This window comes from Bombus vancouverensis, chromosome 3 (assembly GCF_051014615.1).
Source record: "Bombus vancouverensis nearcticus chromosome 3, iyBomVanc1_principal, whole genome shotgun sequence".
Lineage (NCBI taxonomy): Eukaryota > Metazoa > Arthropoda > Insecta > Hymenoptera > Apidae > Bombus > Bombus vancouverensis.
The window spans coordinates 15,679,569-15,707,319 of NC_134913.1; the positions used below are offsets into that span (position 1 = coordinate 15,679,569).

A 27,751-nucleotide genomic window follows, 5' to 3' on the forward strand; every position below is an offset into this window, starting at 1 on the left:
AGCAACAAACAAAGATTCTTACTTTATTAAGTGTCATGCCTTTCCATCGAATTTGCATGGGAACTAGCTCGGCTCCACCCTGCGCGGCTTTCGCCGTTCAAAAGAAGCGCAAATAAGGTTGTGAAGTTGCACACGGCCAACGGTGAAGAAGTCGAACGAGACTACGTGGAACCGGCACCGTGAGTTTACAGCCATTAACATGGCAATGGCGATTGTTACGGCACACTGGTTCGTTGGCATGGTCGAACGACAACTTTGTCCTGGACGACGACGGCTGCGGCTGCGAGAACGTAGAACTTGTACACCCTAGGGAATACATTAGCCGTAATCTCCACCTTCGCCCTGGAAAATAGCGCCTCCGCCATACCTACCACGTTCCTATACTTGAATATCCAAGCCATAATTTGGTTCTGAAAAGTTTCTTCTTTTATTGCATGGAAACGATATTCTAAGTTTAAACTAGCTAGACTCAAAGACGGTTGATCGAATGTTGCGTAATTGAATCGCGTTTCGTTAGAAACGAACAAATGTCTAGAAATTATAATACTTTCATAGAATCGTTATTCGGTCAACCATAATTTCATCGAGACAGACAATAAGAGTATTTTGCTGAAACATTCGAGTTTAACAATTTCTGGGAAAGTTGAATAGTTCGAGTAATTTAATTCCAACTGCTCGGTGACAAACGTAGATAACTTGGCCTTAGATCGAAAGAGGTCTTCAAAACTTCTACCTTAAAAAAGCTGTAAAAACTTTGCGCGAATTTCTGAATCCATGAAATTTCCCAACTTTTAATCCTGACCTTTGCCGTTCCGCGACAAAGTACATGGCTCGATTAATCGTATCTCCTGAGAACTTAAATCAACTCTATGTGAAAGAAACGCTGCATACGATGGCTACAAAAGGTATTTCTACCTACTCTTATTTTTCAACTATGCGCCTTTTTCTAGCTGGTTTTACCTTTCATCTTCACAGTATCAATCTTTTGTGAATGTACCTCTAAATGACACGATATTTAATACACTGGAACCTAATTAACTAGTACATACATAGGTGCTATACTAAATACGATGACGTTCGAATGTTTCTTTGCATATTATTTATTACTCTACTATGAACTTTGCAAGCAACCAATAGTTTCATCGATCGATATCCAAAGGCTGGAAATATCCAAGAGTATAGTCATTCTGTTAGAAAATTGATAGTACATTATCTGGAAATTACACGTTCCAGATACAGTCGGAAACGTATTCTCGGTGTGCATCAGTATAAAAGAGCCGCGACGTCGCCTGGCCCAGATTTTTACTCATCCGTATTTCGAACTCGGTAGGAGAATTATCGGCCGTGTCCCCAATTTATAGACGGCTAATAAAACCGTATGTCGAGCTCCAAGTAATTGGAAGACCGAACAATAAAAATGAATGGGTTTGTTAAAAACCGCGACTGAAAAATATATGTTCGGGGAGAAGCTGGTGCTTCGAAGCGACATTTCAAATGCAGATCAGTACCGGATGTAGATCCAAATGAACCAATCTGCCAATGACGCAATCCTGTGGCGACGTTGACGTATAACCACTGTTCGAAATGCGTTTTTTCTACGAGCTGGTTCCGCCGATTAAAAAATTTTTATCGTCGGATGCTGGGTTTATGAGCGCACTCATAGAACACACCTGCCAGAAAATGCGTTGTGCTGAAAGCCGAATGTCAGGATTCGTAGTAATTCCGTTTGTCTATTCTGTTTGGTAATCTCTCTTCTTCTTTTTTTTTTTTTTGCTTTTTGCAAATTTTTGACGAGAATAAAGATAATTTTGAAAAAGACGAATCTTTTCTAGATGGCCGTTGTAAAATAATTTCAACGCTTTCTCTTTATGCTTGGACATTTGTCGGTGCGTATAGTGGCGGACGGAAGAAAATGAAAAAGTAGGTGATAAGGAAAGATAGGACAATTTTACAAGATGAAATTGTAATTGAGGAAAACAGCAAACAGATGTAATACTAGGATAGATAACTATTATCAAGTTTGTTAAAAGTGTCTACTAATCATACTCCCAGGCATCAGGTTTACTTCACAAACCGAGATCCTTTTTATGTCCAAGCAAATGTGAAGAGTGTGGGTTCCTCGCAAACAAGCAGGTAACGTACGTTTGATCTGCTTTGTAAAAAAAGTTGCAGGATGGGTAACTGGTGTTTTAATCTCAATTTAGAAGGTTTCCAAGAATTTTTTCCAAGATTTCTTACCCACTGAAAAACGTGTCGGACATGGATGACCCTCGTTTACGGTTCGTGGTAACCGTAAAAACGTTTACGGTATAAAATTTAGACTTTCCTTTATTCGCCACTGTATGTAAGTGTACGATATTTGCTTGGGAAACAAACCGAATAGGACAATAAAAAACCAATGATTTCATGACGACTCTTATGAAGTAAGTATAAATTCAATATACAAGTTTACTGCCATAGTTCCAAGGGATTTCCGCTGGAAGAAATAGAAAGAAACGAGGGGAAACGAAAAACACATTCGTTCGCGGTTCTTCTCGTATAAAGTTCATTGGCTAAATAAAAATATATTATTAGACGGAAGCGTTAGCCGTAATTTGCCACGGACTCTTCTTTCGTCGAACTTTTGTCGTTGTGAACATAAACGGAGAATGAGTTACAATAGAAGGGACGAGGAAGAAATATCGCGTCTGTTTCTTATTCCGTTCACGGCCAGTCTCAATCTAGAACAGCGTCGGACCGACACAACCAAAGGGACCGAAGAATCGAAACCACGACCCGATAAACTTCCAAGGCGAATGCTTCCTTAATGCTCGAGATACACCGTCGGTCTGGAAGTTATATCGTGGCTCTGCGAAAATAAACTCACCCCTTTCTCGCGACTCGCCGCATTGATGGCGCCTAACCCCTCGATCCATTCAGTTGCGACTAGTCTGGTCACCCGTCCTCTTCCAATGCGAAATATTCTTTTGTTCGCGAAAACATACCGAGTTGTGTAACGATACACTTCTCGTTACAATATTACGTGTCTTGCAATTTTATTCAAATCACTGGACTGCGGATTTTTATGCAAATGTGGGGAATTTGAACAAGAATGCACGCATTGCATATAACGCATAAAAATATACGAAATATCTGAAGCAGAGTACTCGTTACGATACTAAGTGGATAAAGCGAATCTCTGGTTAGATTCCTTTTGTTTAATTGTATTCGTAAAAATGTAATTTTTTATAAATATCTACAGTCTACCAATTATTCTCTGGTTGACTACGGATTTTTAAGGAAATTCATATTTTTGAGAATACGGTTAAACATGTATACAAATATCATACAAAGACACCATACTTTGGATATTTTATACGTTCTTCGTGCATTCCGTGGAATTTTACACTTTCACGTTTCCTATGAATGCAAATAAAAAGCTGCGGTCCACTTTTTAGAATTCGTCGGACGAGATTTTCACGCTGTTTCGCTCCGAAATGTTTGGACTGTCTGAACTTGGATTGTTTAAAGGTTTCATTATGTTGTTTCTGGATACTAACCTTTAACGTTTGTCGTCGGTAAAAGAAGATATTGGTTAACTTTTCAGCAAACTTTTCGCCAGCAAATTGTATTATTCGAGATAAAAGTCGCATTCAGCGATTCCTGCAAATAAATATTAAATATCGTTGTGAACTTATCGTGAATTTATTATGCGATCTAATGCTTGAGGGAGGTGGCGCGAGCACAATGGTGAAATATGAAATAACGTTCTGAAACCAGATGAAGTTGTGTGTCTTTGGACGAACAGCGGCGGAATGGTCGAACAGGGTAAACGATTCACGGCGAACAGCAAAGTGGACAGAAAAACAGGAAAAGACAGGAGATAGCGGGAAGAACGGTGAACGAAGCGTGTGGTAATAATTCGGGGCACGTCCCACCGATGGATTCGCATAGATAACTCGAAACCTGTAATTACCTGTCCGATACAAAATCGATGTCAAAGCGAAAAGACTGGGGACACGGAGGTCGTGAGTGGACGTGATCGAGAACAAACACTGGGCGCGAGAGTTCGAGAGGAACGAATGTACGTGATTTGCTATTCCGACAGTCGAGCATCGGCGTGCTTTCACGACCCTACAGATTTTTCGTAGAGGGATTATTGAAGCACTTTCGGAAGGGTGAAGTGTTGTAGCAGTGTATGCGATCAATTGATGGTATTACGTATTGCCTCTTTGAGGCAAACGCGCCACATAGCTAGTCAATGCCGGAATCGAGAGAAAAGTGATGCGAGAAAATCTAAATTAACCCGGGGGTAACAATTTACCAGACTGTGAAATTGATAAAGAAAAAAAAACAGCTTTCATGTGAAAGGTATTACAGAGAAAGAGAGAGAGAAGAGGAGGACAGAGGGAGAAGGAGGGAGGGAGGGAGGGAAAGAGAGAGAGAGAGAGAGGAATTATGGGAAAAGCGTTTCGAACACTTCATACCATTTATTTATTATTCTTTGTTTTTTACTGGTCTTCATATCTCATAGTTGCAACATGTCGACTAAAGCTTCGATTCGATTCCGATACTTAAGCATTTGGTTTGTACCTTTTACACAATTTACGTGACGTGAAATATTTGGAACGGAGGTCTTGAAATATTTATTAAAGAGAGATGCAATTTTTGTTGAAAATGAAACAAGTCTAGCAAAAGCTTTATCAGAATTTTAGGTATATCGAACTTGTAGGTATTGCAGCTTTTTTTGCATAAAAATAAATGTTTATGCGAGTGAATGGAATGGAAACTTATTGCTTTTTAAAAGTTTACTAGCTAGTGGATTATAACGTTGAACATCGCAAATATAATAATATTATGTACTTCGTATTATCGACATCGAAGTAACAATCATGAAGCATCAAAGAAGAATCGTTCGATTTCGTTATATCAATCACCGTAATCCGCGTCGGACGTTAAAGAATGAACATTCTCTTAGACATCTTTTTCTCCGGCTGTATCCGACTATCTTCCCGATGGATCTTCGATTTCCGCTTCCTTTTTCGTTTCACCACGCAGAAAAGAAAGTTCAATTGATATTATCGATTACTGCAGGATCACCAACGAGATCAGACTTTTCCATTGAAAAGTGGATACTTCTAACTTTTATCGTTCTTCGTTTACGAAATAAATACTCGTTTGTCGCTACTCTTCTATTCCTCAATTTTTCATACCGTTTTCAAATTTGCCGTGTTCGCTTTAATCCCGCCACGATCGTATTTTTCGTTTAACAACAAAACCGTTTGGCCACGCCGTTTTTATTTTTGTATCGTTATTAACTTTATTCGAAATGAAATCAATTTTCCTCCTACAGGTTCGTAAATGGAACGTAAATAAATAACTAACCTCGAAATGAAGTTAATTAATCCCTAAATAAATTTGATTAATCGAAACAATTTCCACCTGTCGAAATTCTATGATATTCCATTGACAGTTACAATTCATCGACGAATTTCGAATACGATCTCATGAAATTACGAATACATTGTTTTACGTCGAATCCTGGATAACGATCACTTGGCATCAGCGTGATAATAATTAATGAACGAATCATGCTTTGAACTCTGGTAATTACGCTATAATTGCACTAATTGTTCCGTAGCAACTCATAATGAGATTTGCTCGCCAGACTAGTTACTAACCTCCGATTGATTTGCACGAATTCATCCATTCGAAATCATCGACCTATTCGAATCTCCTAATCGGACAAATGTATCGGTTATATTATAAATATCAAATTCCGTCCACTGTTTCTTGTTCTATTCGGAAGTTCGTTAACTATGCGAAAGAAAAGATAATTTCCTTCGTCTGTTTTTAAAACTGGACATTGTCGTGTTGGATTCAACATAGTTGTAAAGATAGGATTGAAACTCTTGTGAAAACAATTGTTTCGAAGAACATTTATTGGTATAAAGCTTCTATGAAAATAATTATAATTAATTTTTATTTCTACATGGGCGTTACAAAGTTTCTGACGTTTAGTTAAATAAATAAGATTATTACACAACATGCAGATAAAGTGGCTGCGGAAGTTCAAATATTTGCTGTAAACTTGAGTAAATGTTACATGTTTGTGGCTTTTGCTAATTATTCCCATAATTAACGTCTTCGCTGCAGAAGACGTACCAACTGAACTTCATCCGCAAACACGAATGTTTTCTATCTAGAAGCGTTAGAGATCATTCTATATGTATTTATAAACGTTTCGAACTGTGTACGAATGATTATTGCTTAAATGCAAATGCAAAAACGAAGTAACATTTGGTGAAATTTCTACTTAGAATTTTACGAAAAGAAAGGACGGCGTATTTTATTTCTTTGAATTTAATTCATTTATAATTTTATGAAACGCGAGAAACAAAAGAATCTCTTTGAAATTCTCAGAATAACAACGATGGTGCGGAGAAAAATACAAAAGAATAGGAACCTTTATTTCGAAAGCGGTTCCACTTTATTCCATGCGGAGTAAAATTCAGCAAAACTTTTGTGCGAAGCGACTTTATTGTCTTTAGCAAACCTTATACTTGCTAGTTTTATGTTCCACGAATAATCAAGATACGTATTTCTTATTTGCTTTGATAGAATTCCAACTGTATCTATTTCAATATAAAAACAATATCTACCAATTCGACGAGTCATTGGCAAAGTTCGAATAAAATTTGTTCATACTCTTCCGTAAGTAGCAACACTTACTTTTATGATTTTATGATTTTTCACTGTAAAACTTTCTATTTCATCTACTCTTTATCTTCTAGACTACAGATTTTTATATATTTATGGCAAATTTGATAGTAGAAAAATGAACACGCATAGAATATACGAAAATATACCAAATATCCAAAGTGTAGAGTTATAATATTTAGTAGATGAAACTTTCTATTCACGTTCCATTTCTTTATGTCGAGGAAAATATAAAAAATCATGGAAACCCGCATTCTACTTATCTCTATTCGCAAAACAAAATTTTACTTAACCCCTATAGTCACTTTAACTATTCTTAATATATCCTCGTTTGCGAGATAAGGCGAAGGCAGCACCGAAAAGTTTCTACGTGGAAGCGAATCGGTTCAAGTAGAGAAATTTCAGAAAATTTACATTGCGGTAAGTCCCGGTAGACAGTGAATATTATCCCGTAGCGAAAATGAGAGGTTGCTCTGCCTCGTTTCGGTTAGGTTCCTTCTTTGCGTTCGGCGGTCTCCGCGGGATACCTTGAAGCGATGACACGTCAAAAACTCGCTGGATATTTGCTCGTGGCAAATATACCAAAGCTGGTACTGCCATGACGATTTTCGTGGCTATGCCTAGCAAGGGAAGTTTTACAGTGAGAAGTCATTAGAAAGTCTCCGAGGACGAGTGAAACAATTGTAGTCAATAACCCAAAGAACTCGCTCTCTGCGCAGACTGCTAAATGCAACATTTTACTGTTTTCGTAGCACCTCGGGGGTAGCTTCTGTATAGAATGAAATTGATCTTTCGCAAACAAACGGAGAAATTCATTTTCTGGTAATCTTGTACAATTTTCATGGACTAAGCGACGACTATTCGCTCCTTCCTTGTCGAATAATGTTTACTTACTGTGATATTTCGTTCGATTTAAGTATTCACGATTAACAAGAACGAACAGTGTCTCTGTTATCGATTGAACTCTCGTGTCTGTATGAGACAGCTAAACACTTTTAACACATTTTTTATAAGAAAGATCTTTTTTTATTTTCAGTTCTTTATTTGTACCCTTTATACATAATCTTCGCAAGCAGTTTTATATCAAATAAATAACATTTGGCTTTCGCTACATTAAGCGACAAGCACTACAGAAGCTATGTGCATTGTTATTATTATATAAGAAAGATAATCGTGTTTTCCTATTCATAGAACCACTCGCTCTCTTTCACTTCCTACCTCGTATTTTGTATCACATCGTATTCGAAATGCAAGATATGAAATTAGGATTATAACAAAATATTACTAGTATACAGCCAAAAAAAAACAATTCAGCTAAGAAGATCGTGCATTTTGGACCGGTTATATTTTTCGAAAAAAATTGTACGTTAAAGGGTTAGAAGATCTTGCGATAGATGTGCAATCTAATGATAGAAACAATATGAATCTTGCGTGTGTATACGTTGTCACACGAGGGATAAATAAAACGTGGTCTATTTTCTCGCGATGCACCCGTCAAAAGATTCTCCTCGGTTATTCAATTTGCTCCGACGACGCGTATTCGCCCGGCCCATAAATAATCATGAAACAACGTAGCGGCACGTAAAGAGCCGGCCAGTTTTTCCCACGAACGTTTAATCCTCGCGCATCGATAGTTCCGCGTACAAACGAGCTTGTGACACGACGCGTGTATCGCTCGTTGTTTAATCGCTTTCGCGCCGTTTTCAGGCTGTAATAAAGCGCGAAACCCGATTAACTCCGATACGGACCGATACAGAGATCATTCCTGATTTTTCGCGACTCGACTAAGCTGACCGAAACCTGGTGCGCAATGCGAACGAGAAATAAGAACGGATTCGCTGCGTTTACGCGCACGCGATGACAACGTTCACCAAGGTAATGAGGTACGGATAATTAAGCTCACCCTTTCGCGGACCTTCTTTTGTCCCGTGTACTTTCAAAATGATAGCAGACGTCGAGCAACGCATTGTACACGCGTTCCCTGTATTTTCCATGTTTTTCGTTATTGCATAATCGATTGTTACGTGTATTGTTACGATTGAAGAATTTTAAGACGAAATGAAACAAGTTTCTTTTTAATTAATCCCCTTATTTTATAGAATTTCATCATCTCGTCCCTTCATTCGGTTTCGTTTCGTCGTTGTTGTTTCTTTTTTCGTTGTTTCTTCAAGTACAATGTTCGCGTTCTCTATTAAAGAACAATTCACTCGTCTAACTCAGTGCACATTGGCGTTCAATGAATATACCCGAAACCAGTCCTACCAAGCTAACATTGTTCTGTCGTGGAATCTACGTTGCGACAGTAGCAAGCATAATCAACCGCTCAGCAAGTTCAACAAGCGATACTCGACAAATACATATTAATTATTGCTCCATATTCCCCATCTGCACCGTCTCCAATTCGATTGCCCACATAAATTCTGCATCGCAATAATGACCGCATAGGCCCCAGAATTCCACTATTCGGCTGACTTGTCATTCTCGTGATATACGTATTAATAGTATACAACGTGCTTAATGAACGATACACGCAATTTTGCTACGCCCAATACTGTTTCTCGTTAGAGGATTTCGAAATACTATGACGCGTCATTCTTTTTTCTTATTTGTCGTTATTTTAGTTTGATCTATCAACGTGTCATGTGTAACGACGTTGCGTATAATGTATATAACGTAATGATGCCTCTTAACCCCTTAACCTACAACCACGGGCATAGCCCGTGGTACGATGATACGAGCTAAACGTAAATATTACGGGCATTCTCAAACGTAAATCGTAGGTTAAGGGGTTAAAGGGAAGAAAGGAAGATATACGAAATCATTGAGAAGTTACGTGACAAAATATTAAAGATCCATTTAACGGCATTCGTTGGCATCGGCAGGAAGACGGAAGAAAGTTTGAAAAAAGTATAGTCAAACGGAATATACTCTCGAAGCAAATCGTTAACCGTTGCCAAGTGAAATATTTTTCACCTTAACAGCTATCAAATGCAGGCTTCTCCTTCTCGTTCCTAAGGCCTCAGCTTGGCTTAGCAACGCTGTGGCCTGTGCATCCTTAGAATAGGTAAAGCTCGCCAGGTTCAATGGAAAAGCACAAAGTAACGGAAATCGTTAACTTTGATGCCAATTTTCAAAGAGTTGCATTCGGGGTGAAAAGAGTGAACGCTATCGCTCGTACGGAAGAACACAACGCATTATGTCTTTTAAAACCTTCATAGTATTCCACGTTTTGTGCACGGTATCGCTTACCCTTCTTTCCACGTTGTGCCACGTCCTCGTTTAAAACACGGAACGATTTCGTAATTTCAAAAATTCCCTTTTTTTTATTTTCGGATTAGATGGGACTTTTCACCGAATCGCTATTCTACCTCTAAAAATACTATTGTTCATATGTGCATATGTACATATATTTGTGTTTATTTATTTACTTATTTATTCATTTGTACTGCATTTATGTTTTGTTTATTTTTGCAAATATAAATTCCCATAAATATTTACGGTCAAATGATAAAAATTAATTTTAATAACAAACACTTAGTAAGATTAAACTTTGGAAATATTTTTAAATAGAAAAAACACAGAAATGCACATATATACATAAATATACTGCATGCAGACCTAGATATCGCGCAAGATCGATACAAAATATTCTGACCGAATTGCAACTCAAGATCGACGTAACGATCATCCTTCGCAGTAGCATCGATTGTCTGCTCAAAGAAAATAGGTCGCGAATCGGTACGATAACGAGCGACATTATTTATTTTCAAATGGAATACTCCGGCTAGCCAATAGTTTTCTGCTGGAAACATTGCACTGGAAGCCCTAGTCGCAGATGGATGCTGCAAACATTCTACTGACATAGCAATGCGTTTCTATCAGAAGCTACACGCGTGTAAATTCAAATTTCCTACGAGCAAAATACACGGCTACCAGGTGAAAACTATGTCCATGACAACAACAACAACAACAACAACAACAACAGCAATAACGTACGTGAGAATATCGTCAAAATATACATATGTGACGTAATAATATACCCGGAAGAGACAGAGTCGTGAATCAAATCCAGGATTAAAGCTCGACAAAATACAACACAATGTTGCATTTTTGTATCGATAATTTCAATGTGGCGCAGTCGCAGTCTACTTAAAAAAATACAAATTTAGCAAGAAGGAAAATGTTAGCTGAAGCTTAATGATCGACTTCTTCGCGTTTTAACCTGAATTTTCAAACAGACTTTTTTTGTACGCATTCAACGTCTTCGATTAATTCTCTTCTATTCGCATCGATCGATTCGATAATACGAAAGAGATACTATAACCGCGTCGTAGAAACGATAACATTTCTCAAGACAATAATCGTAAGCTATGGGACCGGAATTTTTATCCTGACGATAAAGAAATGCGATCGTTGCATGAACAGAAAGAAATCTTTGAAAGATTCGCACAGCAATCCCAAGTCTGACAGGTTCGATTCTCCTTCCGTCGATCGACACGAGATAGCAAGCGGAAAGCAAAGTGTGAACGCATCGTATCACCTTTCGTCGTGTGGGTTGTAGGTGAAGGTTAGAATCTCGACGGCCGAGCCGAAGGGTGGAAGAGAAAGGACGATGTGTAACAAGACAATCCAATATCCTAGCACCAGAAACGCCTCCGGAACTGACAGCTCTACTAGCTAGATGGAGGTTTTACCCTGCCACTCTGTTAACACCGACGTTGTCCTTTGTCATGTGTAAGCTTGCTCGAATCCTGATTAACAACCTGTCCTTGCTTACAAAATATCGAATCTGAATCGATAATAGCGATTTAAATTCTGTTGTCGTATAGCGGCCGATAGAAAAGAAACCTATTTATATTTAACACGTCGACTGTCAAGTGAGTTTTATATATTTTGCCCTGAGAGTCGCGATAGTTTGGAATATAATAATAATGTTTAAGTTTTTGCAAAATATTATTATTATATTTGATATACCTTTTCTCTAACGATCGTGTTATCCACGAATGTCGACAATTTTTTAGCTTACAAACTTTATCTTATTTTAAAAATCCTAGTAAAATACCAATGTCTACCGTAAATACTAATACAAATAATTTAATTTCAAAGTTTTCCCGTTTCTCGTAATATTGCTTGAAAATATGGTTGCCGGTATACGTGATTGGAACGAGATACGCAAACACGAAGGCAACGCTTCCACTTTTCTTCTCGCGTCATACCCCGGCAACCAGTTAACCGAGGAACGTACGTGAATTTTCATAAAAATTAATGTCAATCCACAGGGCTCGTTTTAGGAAAGCTCCGACGGGCTCCGTGGCCTCTTTCCATTCATGCCAACAGCCCACCTCGTAATCACGTAGAACGACCTAACCTGGGACGACCTGTACTAACGTTACTGCCTCTCCTCTTTTTATCCCGCGTCTGAAAAATCGAGAAATATTCATCCCGAATGTATTATATGTGTGGATGACGGGAGTAGGTAAAAATGTCTTGTTTCTTGAGCACTTTAAAAATTTTGTTTCGATAAAAAAATCTGTTTTAGCTGATTTCACATTTTTCCATCGCGTTTCCCCGTGGAATTCAGAAGCTCGATCTTTTATTCGCTTAATTGTAAACACGATTTCGTTGGTCGAAATACGATCAGATTGATACATTTACCATAAATTTCAATTTATTCGAAAAAATGAAAAATAATTTTTATGAAAATCAAACACAGCGATAGACTAAAAATTTCAACATTCTGCTTTCTTTATTTTTTACCTCGGAAGATAAAAAATAATTTTAACGAACATCAAGCACAGTGATATACTAGAAATTTCAATATTATTTTTCAATTTATTTTAAAGAGTAAAAAATAATTTCAACGAAAGTCGACCGCACCGATATAATAAACTACTTATTTCTTTATACTGAATTTAGTTCGTACGATTTCGTATCGTTGCACCAGTTGTACATAAATTCAGAGAGACAAAACCCGGTTGAACGTGGACAGATGGAAAGCGGAGAGAGGAATCGCGCTAATAGAAATGAGGTGAAATTAATTTATCACGCTCTAACAAACTCTCGAATCAAATAATACGAAATAAGGATTATATAGGTATAGAGGAGTGGTGGTCAGAGAGGAAATTAATCCGGTAAATCAAAGTGAGAGTCAAAGAGCCACAGGAGTGACAGAAGTGGGCGAAGTTAGGGGCGAAGGGTAGATAGGGGTGAGGCAAAGAAAGACAAAGGATAGGAGTAGGTTGAGTAGAAGGGGTTATTGGTATTATAGGTCCCTTTAGTTCTCCATTACCGTGGCGTAAGGTTATAAAACTTATTGGATGATAAAACGAGGGCATACCTATTCTCGTTGAAAATGCATCTTCGGTGAGTCACCGTTTGTGTCCGTTTCCGCGGCAGTTGTATGGTACCGCGTACTCAGTATGTGTGCTGATAATATTGATTCCGTGACAGGTTGCGTTCTGTATGATTTATCAGTTACGAGGTTGGATCATTCATCAATTCGCAATAGAAACTAAATTGTACGCGGTATTGTAATAATTATTCACGTATAAATAGATTAACAATCCTACCGTTCCATGATATTAACTGGTCGTACGAGGGAGATAGTAATCGAATAAAGAAGAAACACATTTTCGATTAAACTTCTAGAACTCTCCCTGAAACACTAGTGGGAAAAAGTTCTTCTACGCATTACAGTTTTCAAATTAAAAATCAATTTCGTATCGGAAATGAAATACTTATTGATGTACAAATATTAGGTTGTCTCGAAAGTTTTATAAGGGAATGAGGGAATAAGGGAGATACATTTTTTGGTTTACATTATTTTATTTAATTATGTACGATCCATTTTATTCTATTACTACAAAATGGGTCGTATAATAATTATCACGCATAATTCAATGGGACAACCTAATAGATCAGCTGCTCTACCGCTACGCTATATTAATTCATCGTAGATGAAGAATGATACCAAATGGAAATGAAAAAGAAAAGTGCAGGTATTGATTTAAAATTAAACTTCCGAATCTCTTGCTAAAATACTAAAGCTCGCGAATTAGAATTTTTTCGTTGCATTCGCTCGCGTTAAAACCGAAATGTTAGACATCCGGCCCCCAAACCGTTTCCTGTTGCATATTGTTAAAAGGGGCACGGTGACAGGTACAGTACACGGAACGCAAATAGCCGGACACAAATTCGAGACACTAAGAGGGGTTGGAAACATAGCAATGTAGGTCCGTGTTCTATGTTACTTGGACAGTACGACACGGTCTAGCTGCACAAGTTTTCTGCGAAGCGACAAACCTTGGTAGAAAACCTACACGTACCAAAGCAACATCTAACTTTCCGGGGAATTCTGTTCCCTTCTTTTTTCACAGACAGAATAACATTCACTTTTTTCGTATTAATTATAACCAATAATTAACTGTACGTTTTATCTGTTTCCGGATCGCTGTATTCCTTTTCCTTTGCCATTCCATTTTCACTTGCAGGCAACTCGTAACAAATTGGAAGCTTTGCGACTCTCAGCAAGCCGACTTTTGCCGGACTGAAATATCTAAAGCAAATAAATCATCGGCCGCTATTGTTCGAAAACTACCGGAACGCGCAACTCAAAATTCAAATCGACGACATTCGGCTACATACTAAGCGCAATTGATCGACGACACGCGCGACCCCCAGTGTCCAATTCCAATACATTTGACGTCGCGCGTGATTGTCTTTCCCCGGTGCAAACGTTCTCGTGAACCGAACGAACGAATGATCTTTGATCCGGCGTTCTTCGTTTCAAAAATAGCCCGATTTATCGGAGGCAATTCGAAGACCGAGCGGAACATCGATAAATCTAGAAAGAAGGGAAACGGAAGCGATACGATCGAGGCGTCCACGGACGCCTTTCTCCCATTATTCGGACACGGTGACGCGATAGAGACGAGGAAGAAACAGAGAAGAAGCAAGTAAAAGGAAAAGAGAGGAAGATTTGCCAGTTTTTGTATCCAGTTCGCGGGGTTAAAACCTATTTTCCGTGAATACGCGGAGTTTATTGACTGTCGCAAATCGCGTAGCTGAGCCCCTTGCTTGGCCCGTCGTGGTTATTGAGTTCGACCTGTTCTCGCCTATATACGTATACACACCGACGTCGACGCATACGTGTGTCCATAAGTAACGCACGTACGAGTCAGGCCCATAGCCGTGCGAGCATTACGACCACACGCTCAACTACTGACATTACGGTCACGTAGCAATATTCAAATAAACCGCGGTAGAAAGCAACGTGGCATAATAAGTTTCCCCCTCCGTCCATGCTATTCCATCCCCATTCGTCTCTTTTTCGTACCCCTTCGCTCTCCTCGCCCCTTGCGAGAAAGAATAATCAAGCCAGGCTGTACGTCCGGACCGGTGAAGTTTCCGATGGAAAACGGAGAAATATTACGATCTTCGACGTGTACAGGCGCTAGCTGTGGAAGCTTCAAGATTTTGGAAGGAAATTACTCGCAACTGATTTATAACACGGTACGCATTTTCGCCCTGGGCAGGCCCATTATTGCAGTATGGAAATTGCTTTACGCAAGCGTTGTTCAATGAATCGCCAAACTGGAGGCCTGAATGGAAGGCATTCTAATTGGTTTTATTAGAAGACGTTGATCGAACTAGGTAAATGATCTCTTGTCGATTATCAAAACTAGATCGAAGAACGTTTCGCGTATCGAACGCGTTAGCATTCGCACGTAGTACCATCGCTCTATTTGTCGTTTTGTATAAGAGAGGGTGGTTTAAATGTCGGTTAAATGTTCGTGTTCCTTATTCTACGAAAATAGATTATCGTATAATGTGAACCATTTATCGAGATACGTAGATAATTTCTAACTAACGGTAAAATTTGTTCGTGCAATAGACTTTCAACTAAGAAATTTGTCTTTTTCTTTGTATCTTTCAACAATATCTGCTGCAAGTAATACGAATACTTGTGCAATTTCATAATTTGTATTCTTTTCTCTGTGAAAAATTACGAGTGGTGCTTCATCAAGACGATTATTCTCTTTTCGTGACGCGTTAAATTTCTTGCCGTGTTATAAAAATGCGTCGTTAGGAAGAAACTGTTTACGTATCTTTAAGCTACGGTGAACGGTTCATATTTTCATAGAATAAGCAACGCGACATTTAGATCATCGCTTCTTGCACAAAACAACGAATACATATAATGGTACTGCACCAAATATAGTAATGGTGCTGTTTCAAAATATTAATGCGAATAACTGTATCTATACAGTCGGTCGTTCGATTTTTGTAAGAGCAATTAGAGTGGGTAGAGATAATTTATTTGACGTTCTATTAACCAGGTATCCTTTGAAGAAAAAGCAGTATAACGATAGATGGTTGGTCGTTGTATGGATCGTACAGGCGCCGATAATTCTGTACGACTAGCGAGCGACGAGATAAAATGCGACAGTGCCTTGCCTCATGCAACGAATTAAATGGCAGGCCAGCCGCTCCGACGCAGATTGGAAAATTCGGAGCGCGGCGTGTACATTTCTCAGCCAATGTCAAATACACTGTCGGCATACGCGAAGGTAAACAAAAAAAATAGCGCGTGGGATCAAAACGAATTTCTGGTCCAGTCAAAATGATTTGAGCGAACGGTGTCGCTCTTGTCGTAACTCTATTTTCTTCTTTTTTCTTTTTACTTGCGACAGTTCTTTTCTTTTTTTCTCGACCCAGTTCTTTCCATTGGTGGTCGCATTTAGTTCGAACACACTAACCTCGGATAATTTATTCATTGAACGTGACCAGTATTGTCGAAACATCAGTGGGCGCGTCATTTAACCGATTGCTAAATCGTGCTGTCGCGTCCGATCCAAAATAGAACTTGAAATAAAATCGAAAATAAAATTTTTAATCGCGGAAACCGGAAACCCTGCTGCTGCTACTACCGGAATTTAAATAACTTAATAACATTATACCATTTAGAGTACGTGGAGCCGCGAATTTTAAACAGATATATGTATATCAGATCGTAAAATCTCTACTCGTAGCATAACGTTCTATTGTGTTGAACAAAACGTTATCGAGAATGGTCGTTCTATGTACAGTTATTCAACTAGAATTATATTACTAGCACGAGCGGTACGTGCGAAATCTTGTTTAAAATCTAGAAACTTAACAACCTTCTTGAATTAAATTTTGAAAAGTGATTAAATAAAATTAGTATCTTAAAATTATCGTAAAAATTAACATCTTATCATGCATCGGATAGCTTCCACGAAATATAATTAAACGAATCTCGTATATACGTTTCCGTTCTCCTCTTATCGATAGATGACTGTCTTCAGATTTTGCTGCTGTGTGCCAGCACATCGAAACCATCCGTGACTCTCGCATGCTTCGCATCGCTAATTGGATAGCGTTCTTAATTAAATTCTGTCGATTCATCGAAAATACGCGTGGTTATCGTCCCAATCGCGCCTGAATTTCGCATTCAGCGAATGATGCGTTTCACGATTTTACAAAAGTTCTGACTATTCCCCATTTTTACATGGAATAGCCGCGACTAGTATAGGTGCCGTTAGTATCAAAGGCTATCGTGGCGTCAAATAAATCAGGGCTAGCCTTTTGTATTGTAAAAGAATTTACGTATGGTAAAGACAGACACTTCTGCGCTCTGTTCGAAAACTCTCTTTGATCTACGTATTCATTGGATCGCGTGCAATCGTATGAATTGATGAAAGGGGAGAAAAATTGAAAAACGAAATACGGCGTACAATGCTTCGAAATACAATTAGAGAGGACCGGTTTTACGCTGTTCGTAATAACGAACGTTTTATTCGTTCCTTTTTCCTGGATACGTTTCTCACGATTCAATTTGCGTTAGGGGTTTGTTGTTAGATTTTGACCAGGGATCCACAGGCTCATAGATCAATCTGCGGTCGAAATATCATCGAAGGCGGCAGAAACAATGATGGAAACGACAAAAATCGTTGGAAGAACGAATAAAAAGTTATTGAGACGTATTGAAAGGTATCGCGATTTTTTAGAGTTGCGTAAAATGTAGAAACTTTTTAATATTTTAAATGTAAAAGATTTTAATATTTATATCTTAATAGCTCGTAATTTTTTAGATGAAATACTTTTAATCTGATATTTAAAATATACTGTATCGTGATCGTCAATTGTATAACTCGTTCGTCTTGGTGCTCGAAGCGAACGCTCTAAGCTAAGAGAAGCCACTTTTACTTTGAAACTCGGTTGCATGATCGGTTTGATAACCAGCGCCGCTTACAGTCGTTATCTTCTGCTTGAAAACCTCTTTTGCAAAAAGAACTCAGACAAGATAGTCTTTAGCGAGCTTACGTTTTTACGACGCATGCGGGTAGAATACAGCTTACGCCTTTACGTATAATCCCCTGTTTAGCCGGAAGGAGATTTGCCTTGAATATCACAGCATCGTATAAAAGCAGACGTACTCTTCAGACTTAGCTTTGCAATCTCGTATCGTATATCGTGATGTAAAGACCAAAAGTTACTTTACATCCCCGAACATTGCATGTACAATACCGCATCGGTAATATTAATTTGCATCGGTTGTTAAATTTGTACTGCGTCTTGTTTCGATGATGCAATGGAGGGCAAAAGAAAGATTAGAAAAAAATAGTTGTGATCGACGAAAAATATTAAATTACGAATAGGTGTAACGTAGATAACTGTTATCAACATGGTAAAACATAGTATCTAGTACTATAGTATCTAGTATTATAGTACTATAGTATCTAGTATTATAGTACTATAGTATCTAGTAGTACAACAGAGTTGCTATTAATACAGCGTAGTTATTATAAACAAAATGAATTTTAATATTCGTCCCTGATGAATAATTTTCCCTGAATCGTTTCAAAAATATATTCTTTCGGAAGTCTATTATAACGAGCATCTCAATTCAATTAGTAACATAAACATGTGTTGAAAAATTGATCATCGCGTGTCACATAGATTATTAACTGCATACGCGTGTACGACGTAAAATATTTTTTTTTTTTTATCTTTTTAGGTGGTTGTTTCTTGCTTTACGAGGAACTGGTAATGGGCAATATTTTCATAGCCACGTATTCACGTAATACAACTCATGCCATATTCCTGTCGGAAAAAAGTCTGCAAAAATTTCCGTCCAGCTTGCATTTCCTACGAAGCGTCGTGAAAAAGAAGCGAAAATATTTTCGATAGCGAAACTCGTTCGACGATAATGAACTTAATAATTCAATCGTATATTTGATGGGAACGATTTCTTCACGAGTAAGTAGCACTGAATATCAAGCGAATTAAATTACTAGAGGCTACCTTTCGATAAATTATCCTTTCGTACATAAATTAATAACTAAAATATCAAACAAGTTACAGGGGGAATAACAGTAGGATAACATAAAGTAGGATAAGATAAGTTAAGCTAGCTATAACAAGTACCAGAGGAATAAGTGTTATAGTGTAAAAGAAAAATGGTATTGTTGTGCTGTGTAGAACCGAAAGACAAAATTTAAATAAAGTAATAATAAAAACTAACAGGTTACAAAGAAAATAAGAATGAAATACAACCATATCTATAAAGATCGGTATACTGCGGACTTTTACGCATTTATGCAAAATTTAGATGAAAAAATGTACAAGATGTACATAATATACAAAAATATACGTATGAAATGTTAAAGCTGACTGATAGGGTGGATGAATTTGTAATAGAAAAATATATTGAAATAAGTATAAGTATAGGTATAAATACAGATATAGTGTATGCTGATATACAGATATACAGATATACTGATATACAGATCATCACTCTTACAGTGTTACAGTATAATAGAAGAAGCTATGATAGAGAGCACCTTCATATGTTTATGTCAAAGGACATTACCAAAAAGTTAACTTTGTGGTTCTAGCTGAAGGCTACAAGAAGCAGCAATAGAAATCTACTTATACTTCTTTTGTTTCTAGACCTTGTAACCCAAAACATAATTTATATTCAAGGGCACAATAATATGGACCTCTCCATACTTCGAATATTTTTGTTTCTCTTCGTAACAGCGTTCTCCAGGTCACAGATATACGAAAAGTAAAGATGTAGAGTTTTTCTTGAAGTAATTACTTCAACATGAAATATCCAAAATACAGTATTTATTTCGATGAACGAATTTCTGTCAATGTATCGTTATTTAAATTCTATCGGTAAAATTATGAATTTGAATAAATATTCGCTATCTCAAATGATCAGTTTGAAATCACGAAAAGCTTTAATTCAGGGATAAAAAAAAGTTAATAGAATGGGAGACAAATACTTGTTCAAAGATAATTATAGATATCCGAGAGCTATGGAAAGAGCGGTTTGCTAAAAGCGTCCTACGCTTTTGATAACTGGAGTTTGAAGTTCAATAAAAGTGGTTCGCTGGACGATGTTTGTTCTCAACAAGTGCGACTATAGTTTGTCAGCTTTTCATATTTTCTTGTGGGACTGTGTTTCGATCTCTCCCTGGAGAGCGAAGGACGAGTAAACTTTCGGCAAAAAGAAAGAGGACAAGTAGTTGCTACCACGTGGTTAGACAGCGAGTTAAATAGAGAAAAGTTGGTTTTAGGAAAAGCCACCAAGATTCTCTGTATATTTGTATTATCTCTAGCTTGGCGACACTTTAACTAAGTTCTAGGTATTGATCAGCGTGTGCTTTACTTAGAAAATTATCTTGCCTTAGGTTTCGCAGCTTCCCATTAAAATCTTCTGGAAACATGCGACTCAAAGACAACAGCTTTCAGAGACTTAAATTAACATGGCCAATGTTTATCAAGCGCAGAATGTCAAACAACAGCGACAAAGAAACGTTCCATTTTCTGTGATAAATAGATCGTGCGTATCTATGCAGATACAAATTTACTTACACACTATAAATATCGTAATACTCTACGTTGGATATTTTATATATTTTGAATTATTCTACGCATTCTATGTATTATGTATCTCGCATAAATGCATAAAAATTCGCAGCCTGGCGATGAGGAATTAGTTAAGAATTACTCACCGTATGGTTTTACAGTATAAAGCGTGTTACAGCGGGGTTCGCGAACTATGAACTAGAAAAACATAAACGATCTGACAGGAACGATGATTTTTCTCAACATTTTTCGCAGTGTTTTAGATCTCTGCGCCAAACTGTTTTTTCCGTTGGGAGAAAATTTTTCCTGTTTTTTCAATCACAGATTTTCTCACAGCTGTTGTCAAAAAACAACTTGCAAATCATCTACACAAACACAGTTTATTAATCTGCTTGCATAGCGTTTCAACTTACAAACTACGCGTTCCTGTGTACGAAAGCAATTTGTAACATTTGCAGTTTTCGGAAAACACACAAGTATCAAACGACGTGATATCGCGTTTTTCTTTTTAAATCTTTCATCAAAGTTTCGCAGTTTAGCCGCTGCAACGTAAATATCTTAAAACAAAAACACAAAATTAAGTAGAATAATAAGAAACAGTAACAAACACGTGTATATTCTCTTTCGACTTTTCTGTTTCATACAAAATATCGTTAAGAGAAAATCACAACGAAAAGATCATTACACATAAATTCTTCACTATTAGTGTAGATGATATTTAATAAAAAGAGATACGCACAGTGGTTCGCGAAAGTATTCGAGAACCTACCACAGAATTTCTTTATGAATCTATTATACGCATTATGTGAAATTTCGTTAACGCTCTAACGAGACAAGACTATCATGATTATAATAGTAAAATTCGAAGCTAATCGAAAACGTGTACAAAATCTACAAGACATTTACTACAAACTTAGTGAAAAATTATTATACGATATGAACCTCAAACGCGTAATTAATGGCAAAAATGGCCTCACTAAATAATATACTAAATAATTAATACAGCGAATAATTGTTCGTTCAAATACTTTGACGATCTTTGCGAAGTGTATGTTCCCAATAAATATCTCGTAACTTCTACGTACATTTTCAGATCTGTTTAAAAATTTACCGATACAATCACGCTGAGATTTGAAAATATTTTGTCAGATATATACATAAGAAGCTTCCAGAGATACTCGAACACTTGCACGAGCAAGTTCTATATATCAAAAGCGTCGACGTGCACATTAAAACGAATACCGTGGAAATATTACAGCTTGCAATTTATTCCGGGTAGGCGTTAGCTTCTAGAAAGGGACGACCCAATCACGAAATAATTAGGCACTAAAGCGGCTTGCCTATTACACGAAGGGTAATATAATTAATGCCGATATTATACCTCGCACCCGTTCACTCGCACCCCGGCAGGGTTCTCTCCTCATATTCCCGGGAGATCCTGAAAATAAAATCCCAGGGATCATCCGGCCAGCCTCGTATGTATACAGAGAGGACGCCTGGCCCAGCGGCAAGCTTTTGCTGGATTTACGAGTGGATATTATGCAGATGGTACTTGTGGTAAACGTACTGACAGTGTAGTACTGCACGGATGAAAAAACAAAACTAGGGCGAGAATTAATTGATTTGCTTGTACGCGGCGGTTCGTAAATTGATATCTTTTCTTCTTAAAAATATTATATATATGCGTGTGTGTGTGTATATATATCGACAGGTCGTATTTTATTCGACGGAAAAGATCGGGAGAAATTGTTTGAGTTTACGAATCTTAAAATCGATAGCGGCTAAAGAAAAATGTTAATATTAGAAAATCATTTTCTCGATGCTTCTCGTATAATTTGGATTTGGATTATATCGAAAGATTAATTTTTCAGAGAAATATCTTGTCGAATAAGTTGTGGAAACATTTTAGGCAGAAACGTGAGGGAATTAATATGCCTTTTACGTCCAACACGGTATAGAAACTGGACGCGTTAATTAGCCTGTGTAACGCGCCAATTTGTTTCAGTTTGCGCGACAAGTGAGCAAATTTTAATTATAAAGTAGACATTGTGTGGAAGAGTTTAATTGTTCTTTGGCTGGAAAAATTATCCAGTGGACTTCGTACCGTTTAGTTTCGCCACGTTTCGTTACACTAACGGCATCGTATTATCATAAATCCCATTTCCCCGCGTTAATTCAGTCCCTCGGGCGTGATATTCGGATGCAAACACACAAACCCGTCTAATTACAGAATGTATAGAAAAAAGGAACTTGTCGCGAAAATGAATTTTGTCCGCTTGAACCCAGCGATATTCAACGAACGATAGAAAATTCGGAGTTGTTTGACCACCTGTCCCGAGTACATTGCAAACACAAATACAAACCGGGTCGATTGCTTCTCACACAAAACAATTTGTCGACAGACGAAAATCAAAAAATATTTTTTCTATTTTACTTTAGAGCACAAACACTGCTTGATTTAGAGGACAAATAACGTTCAACAATCCATTGATATTTTCTTTAAATCATTCCGATACATCGATAGGACGTCATTTGTATTCGAAATGCGGGTTAAACTTAAAGTATCGTTCCTGTATTAAAATATCAAAATCCTGCTACTGAAATAACCATATTGGAAAATTACAGAATGTTTACCACGAACTTGTTATGCTTTGGTTATTGCGAACTCTTTACATTCAGAATTTGAAAAAAGCGTTTCATTAAAAAGGAAACAACCAAAATACGTTTGCCAATTTGTTGTCTCTCTCTCTCTCTCTCTCTCTCTCTCTCTCTTTCCTTTCACAAACCGCTACAGCTTCCTGCGGATTTATGATTGTAATTCAGAGTAAAAAATTATTTTGGAACGCGTTTACCCATAGCATACAGATATATTTACGGCTGGCGTGGTAAACATTTTTACGTGTATACAAATGTAATACACTAGCGAACAATATAACATTCTAAACGCGTTTTCATAGTTTATCGAACAGTCGGCGTTGAACAAAAAGTAATCCATATAATCTAATTACGTTATTTGATTAAAATTATGATAGCCTATCGGTATTTTTAATCCTCCATTTACAGGTCATCGTCAAGCTGAAATTTATCGTATGTTGTTTAATTTAATTCTACCCTTAAATCAAACGCTGAAAGTAATATATTTAAAGGCGAAGTGATAATGGTATTTAAGAGTGATTTAATTTTAGTATACAAATCGGTGTTGGCCTCTGATATACTGATCGTTAATTACACGCAGTATCGGATTAAATCTGCGACAAATTTGATTTCCCATCGAATTCGTTGGTTTTTAATACCTCATCCATTTATAAGCATCCATAGTGCAATATCAGTGGAGTTTTATTTGCACAAAAATACGGGAAAATCAATTTATTCTTCGATAAAAATCAAATATACATAAGGTACGGATAGAATAAAAATTCAGTGGAGAAAAAAGATATTTTAAATCTAATAGCTAGAAAATTACGAAAGAGTTTCGGTCCTTTCCAATCGGAGTAAATGTGTCAGTAGAAATTTCTATAAAACAATTAATTTCATAAACTATGGCAGCTTACATCTGGCGGAAGAAAATAAATGATTGACGCTTCAAATAACAAATTCAAGTTTCTGCAACGTCAGCTATTAATTCGTTGACAGTTAAAATTGATGAAATATTTTAACAACGAAACAAACAAAAAGGTCATAACGGGGGGCAAAACTGTGCAATTACTTTCTCGTACGAGAACAAATAAAATAAATACTGTTTAAATGGAACCCGTTATGTGCCTATTAAAATACTTAACATGTACGCTATTTTTAACAATGTCAAATTTCCTTTACAAAAAACATTTTTCTTCAAAATCATCTGATCCTTATTCGTAAGACAATACATTCTTTTTATATTTTTTTTTTCTAAGGGTTCTTACATCTCTTCTTGAATTCGTATAGAAAAATCAATAATCTAGCAGAGAATAATCAAGCACGAGGAGAACGCTACAAACGTTCGATTTGCAAGTATGCGATAACTGGAAATGCTTTCACGAGAGCTATTCAGAAGCATTCTTAGGCAATTCGGAACAGTAAATATCATATAGAGAACGGAACAGTTTCCAACGCAAGACGATTTCCGTGTTTTCTGCACGAATGCTTTCTGGCTGCTGTAATTTTGCAACAGCACGTTCCATGCCATAGATTATAAATGTATTTTCAGGAACGAGTCGGTGATTCCTTCTATGTACTGGCAACATTGTTTTTACGTTATACCTTTAACCCTTGTACTTTGCAATCTCGTTCTTTTATACAGCTTGCTCCACGGTTTTGATCGAGAGGGGTGTTTATTTTATACGTTTCAGTTGAACGTGTTTCGCACGAGTAACAATTATTAACGAACGTACTACTCGATAGAACTTAACCCAGATCATTTCTTCCAATAGTATGCGTTGTAACTACATTAAAAAAAAAATAAAAATAAAAGAAAAAAATACATATTCGACAAAATGGCTTTGAGAGGAGGATTAATAATCCATTTATTTAAAAAATAATACTTGATTAAAATGTACAAATTCGCTGCCATGTCGGATATTATTTTCAATTAATATTTGTAATCATGTTATACAATATTTTCGTAAATAAATATTTTGTACGTGTTTATTTAGAAATATTTATGTGCTATACATTTATTTGTTACTAACGCTATTTCTATATTATTTTACCACGAAATTACTTCGACGTTATCGCTTGTCAAAATAATTTCAACGCAGATTATGAAATTCAATAGGTTGTCGCTAGGAGGTATGCTATAAATATTTAACGTTTGAAAATCAGCTGTATCCTTGCAATATCATTTTCACGACGGTGACTTATGTTGCTTTAAAAAAATTGAAGTCTCTTTTTGTCTGTATACATGTGCGCTGATATAGAATTTCATTGACCCAGCTGGAACAAAACCTAGTTCACAACTCCGGTATAGTGCGCAGGCAGTAAATATACTTCGAGAGACAGTAACGATCGTTTGTCGGTTGCTGCGATTTCTAAGGCCATAAATATCGTCCTTGAACGTTTCCACGTCAGTAATCGTTGATCTGGATCGCACTAACCCTCCTCAATTTGTTCTTTAACGATCACCGTGGAAAAGTTATCACGGAAAGTAATTTGCCATTAGCGTCCTGCTCCAACTATACGTTACTGAAGTCTAAAACGAAACACACCGGTAAAGTAGTGCAACACGCTCGCAAAAGGGAACAACGACCACTGAGTATCGTGCATGACAAATTTAATTATTTCGAAATAGCGAGATATAATATTTAATGCATGACTGATGCATAATTTCGTACTCCTACCTCGAGGAATAATACCGTGTCGACGTTACTATTAATAATATCGACACATGACCGCCGCAGCTGCATTTGCAGCAGCTTCTGACGGAGACTAATGAACAGCAAGGGAAGAAGATGAACCGAGAGAGTTCCGAGAAGATCGATTTATTCTTATTACGAGGAGAACTTGTTTCGGTGTGGTGGACTACCGTTGGCTATGACATTCGGGTGTCGATCATTACTAAAGGCTACGAACATCTTCGTAAAGCTCAATAGCAACTGTAACGCTTATTTGATAGAAATACCAAGTAGAAATTATGAGAACGTATTGCCATTGAAGTAATTTTTAAATTATAAGCTTGAGGAAAAACATGTAATTTGCGAAGAGCGAACGTTATTTGCTATTTCCAATATCTACTGAAATTGTGAAAAGTTTCCATTGCAAGGCAAGATCCGCTCGTTGCTGATAACGTGAAAGGAAAACGGTACCGGGAGTTTCTCTTCTATTGAAAATGAAGCTGGTTAGAAAATGCCCGAAAATTGTAGATAATTACGTGGAACCTGGGTACAGAATGCGTGATATTTCATTCACTAAATAAATGTATATTTTCAACCATTTTCACGCAGAACAGTATGTATTCAAACTCTAGGAGTTTCCTTCGTAAAATCCTACGATCGTCGTATAACGTGAAATATTACGTGAAAATTCCTTCATTATAGCAAGGATCAACATTCGACAGAACCGTTTAATCGTAATGGAAGAAGATCAAGCCCGTTCTACAGCTTTTCTCGTACATACAAGTCGAGTAAATGGAAGGTGCGAAATATTGAGCTGCAAGTGATAATTCCCCCTCGCCGTTTAATTCCATCTAAGCCGGAATGAAGGTCGTTCGTATGAGAAAGTTTCAAGGGGAAGGTGTAGTAGAGTAGTTGCTGGAGGATAGTTTACACTGTCGACAGGCGACGCGATGGTGGTAAGAAAATGTCGTCTTGGGAAGGTGACAGATGAAAGGGTGCAAGAGGGAAGTATTAGGCAGAGACTTATTGTTCCAGTAATTAGTACCAATAGCAACCTCTCGGTGACACGAGGGAGAACGAAACGAAGTAGAGACTATCTCTAAGGTGTGGCTCGAGAAGAGCTCGAGAAGATTCCGTGTCGGTAAACATACAGACAGTAAATTTTTCTGAAATTCCACGGAATTTTCCTGCGCTCTTCGAGATTCTCGCCGACATCCGGTGACGCTTCTTATTACGTGGAGGAACGTGAAATTCATGGCTGTCGTTTAATTCCACGTGTTTTATTACGTCGCTCGTACCATTCTATATTTCTCTTTCAATTGTTTTATCGCTTTTAATATCGAAACGCGATTGTTCTTTTCGAGACTATTGCCGGCAACACGCGTGCTGCCACGCGATGAATATAATTTCAAAAATAACGTATTAACCCGACTCGTGTTCATTTTCCATCAGTGTTGCAGCACGGCTTCTCCGCGTATGGTAAACTCTCTCACATTCGCTTCATTCCCGGCGAGATTAATCGTTACAACTTTCTATAAGATCGATCTCGATAAACCGGCCCTTATTAAACCACATGTTAACTAATCTTGGACAAGATCCAAATTTATATGTAATAAACGATTCCTCTTCTCGCGAGTCCCGATATAGGTTAGAATATAACACGATATCTTTCGTGAAACTTTCTTGGTCACCGTCCAAATTTCCGCGACATACTCACGATGTCTCTAGAATTATTAACCTATTCGTATTTCACGGATGTAGATATCTTCTGTCTATCTTGCTGCACCCCACCGTACTCCCTCGAGAAGCCACGGATTACATAAATTTTATCCTCTCTTTCC

The 27,751-nt window shown here is 37.4% G+C and overlaps 1 protein-coding gene and 1 long non-coding RNA gene across 7 annotated transcripts in view; one reads left to right on the forward strand and one right to left on the reverse strand.

Moving 5' to 3' along the window:
• The window catches only part of LOC117153916 (TWiK family of potassium channels protein 18), a 292,636-nt gene that overhangs the window by 245,768 nt on the left and 19,117 nt on the right, over window positions 1–27,751 (forward strand). The gene's annotated exons all lie outside the window — the stretch shown is intronic.
• Window positions 1–27,751, reverse strand: part of LOC143302459 (uncharacterized) — a 96,951-nt gene that overhangs the window by 49,476 nt on the left and 19,724 nt on the right. Inside the window, exons 3-4 of one of the 6 annotated variants that reach the window (XR_013057987.1) lie at window positions 3,540–3,642; window positions 2,624–3,461 (exon numbers count right to left, since the gene is read on the reverse strand). The exons of 3 other annotated variants lie outside the window; for them this stretch is intronic. This is a non-coding gene — a long non-coding RNA (uncharacterized LOC143302459). Of the gene's footprint in view, window positions 1–2,623; window positions 3,490–3,539; window positions 3,643–27,751 lie in introns of those variants that run through there. 2 more of the 6 variants (XR_013057986.1, XR_013057985.1) reach the window with 2 other exon arrangements.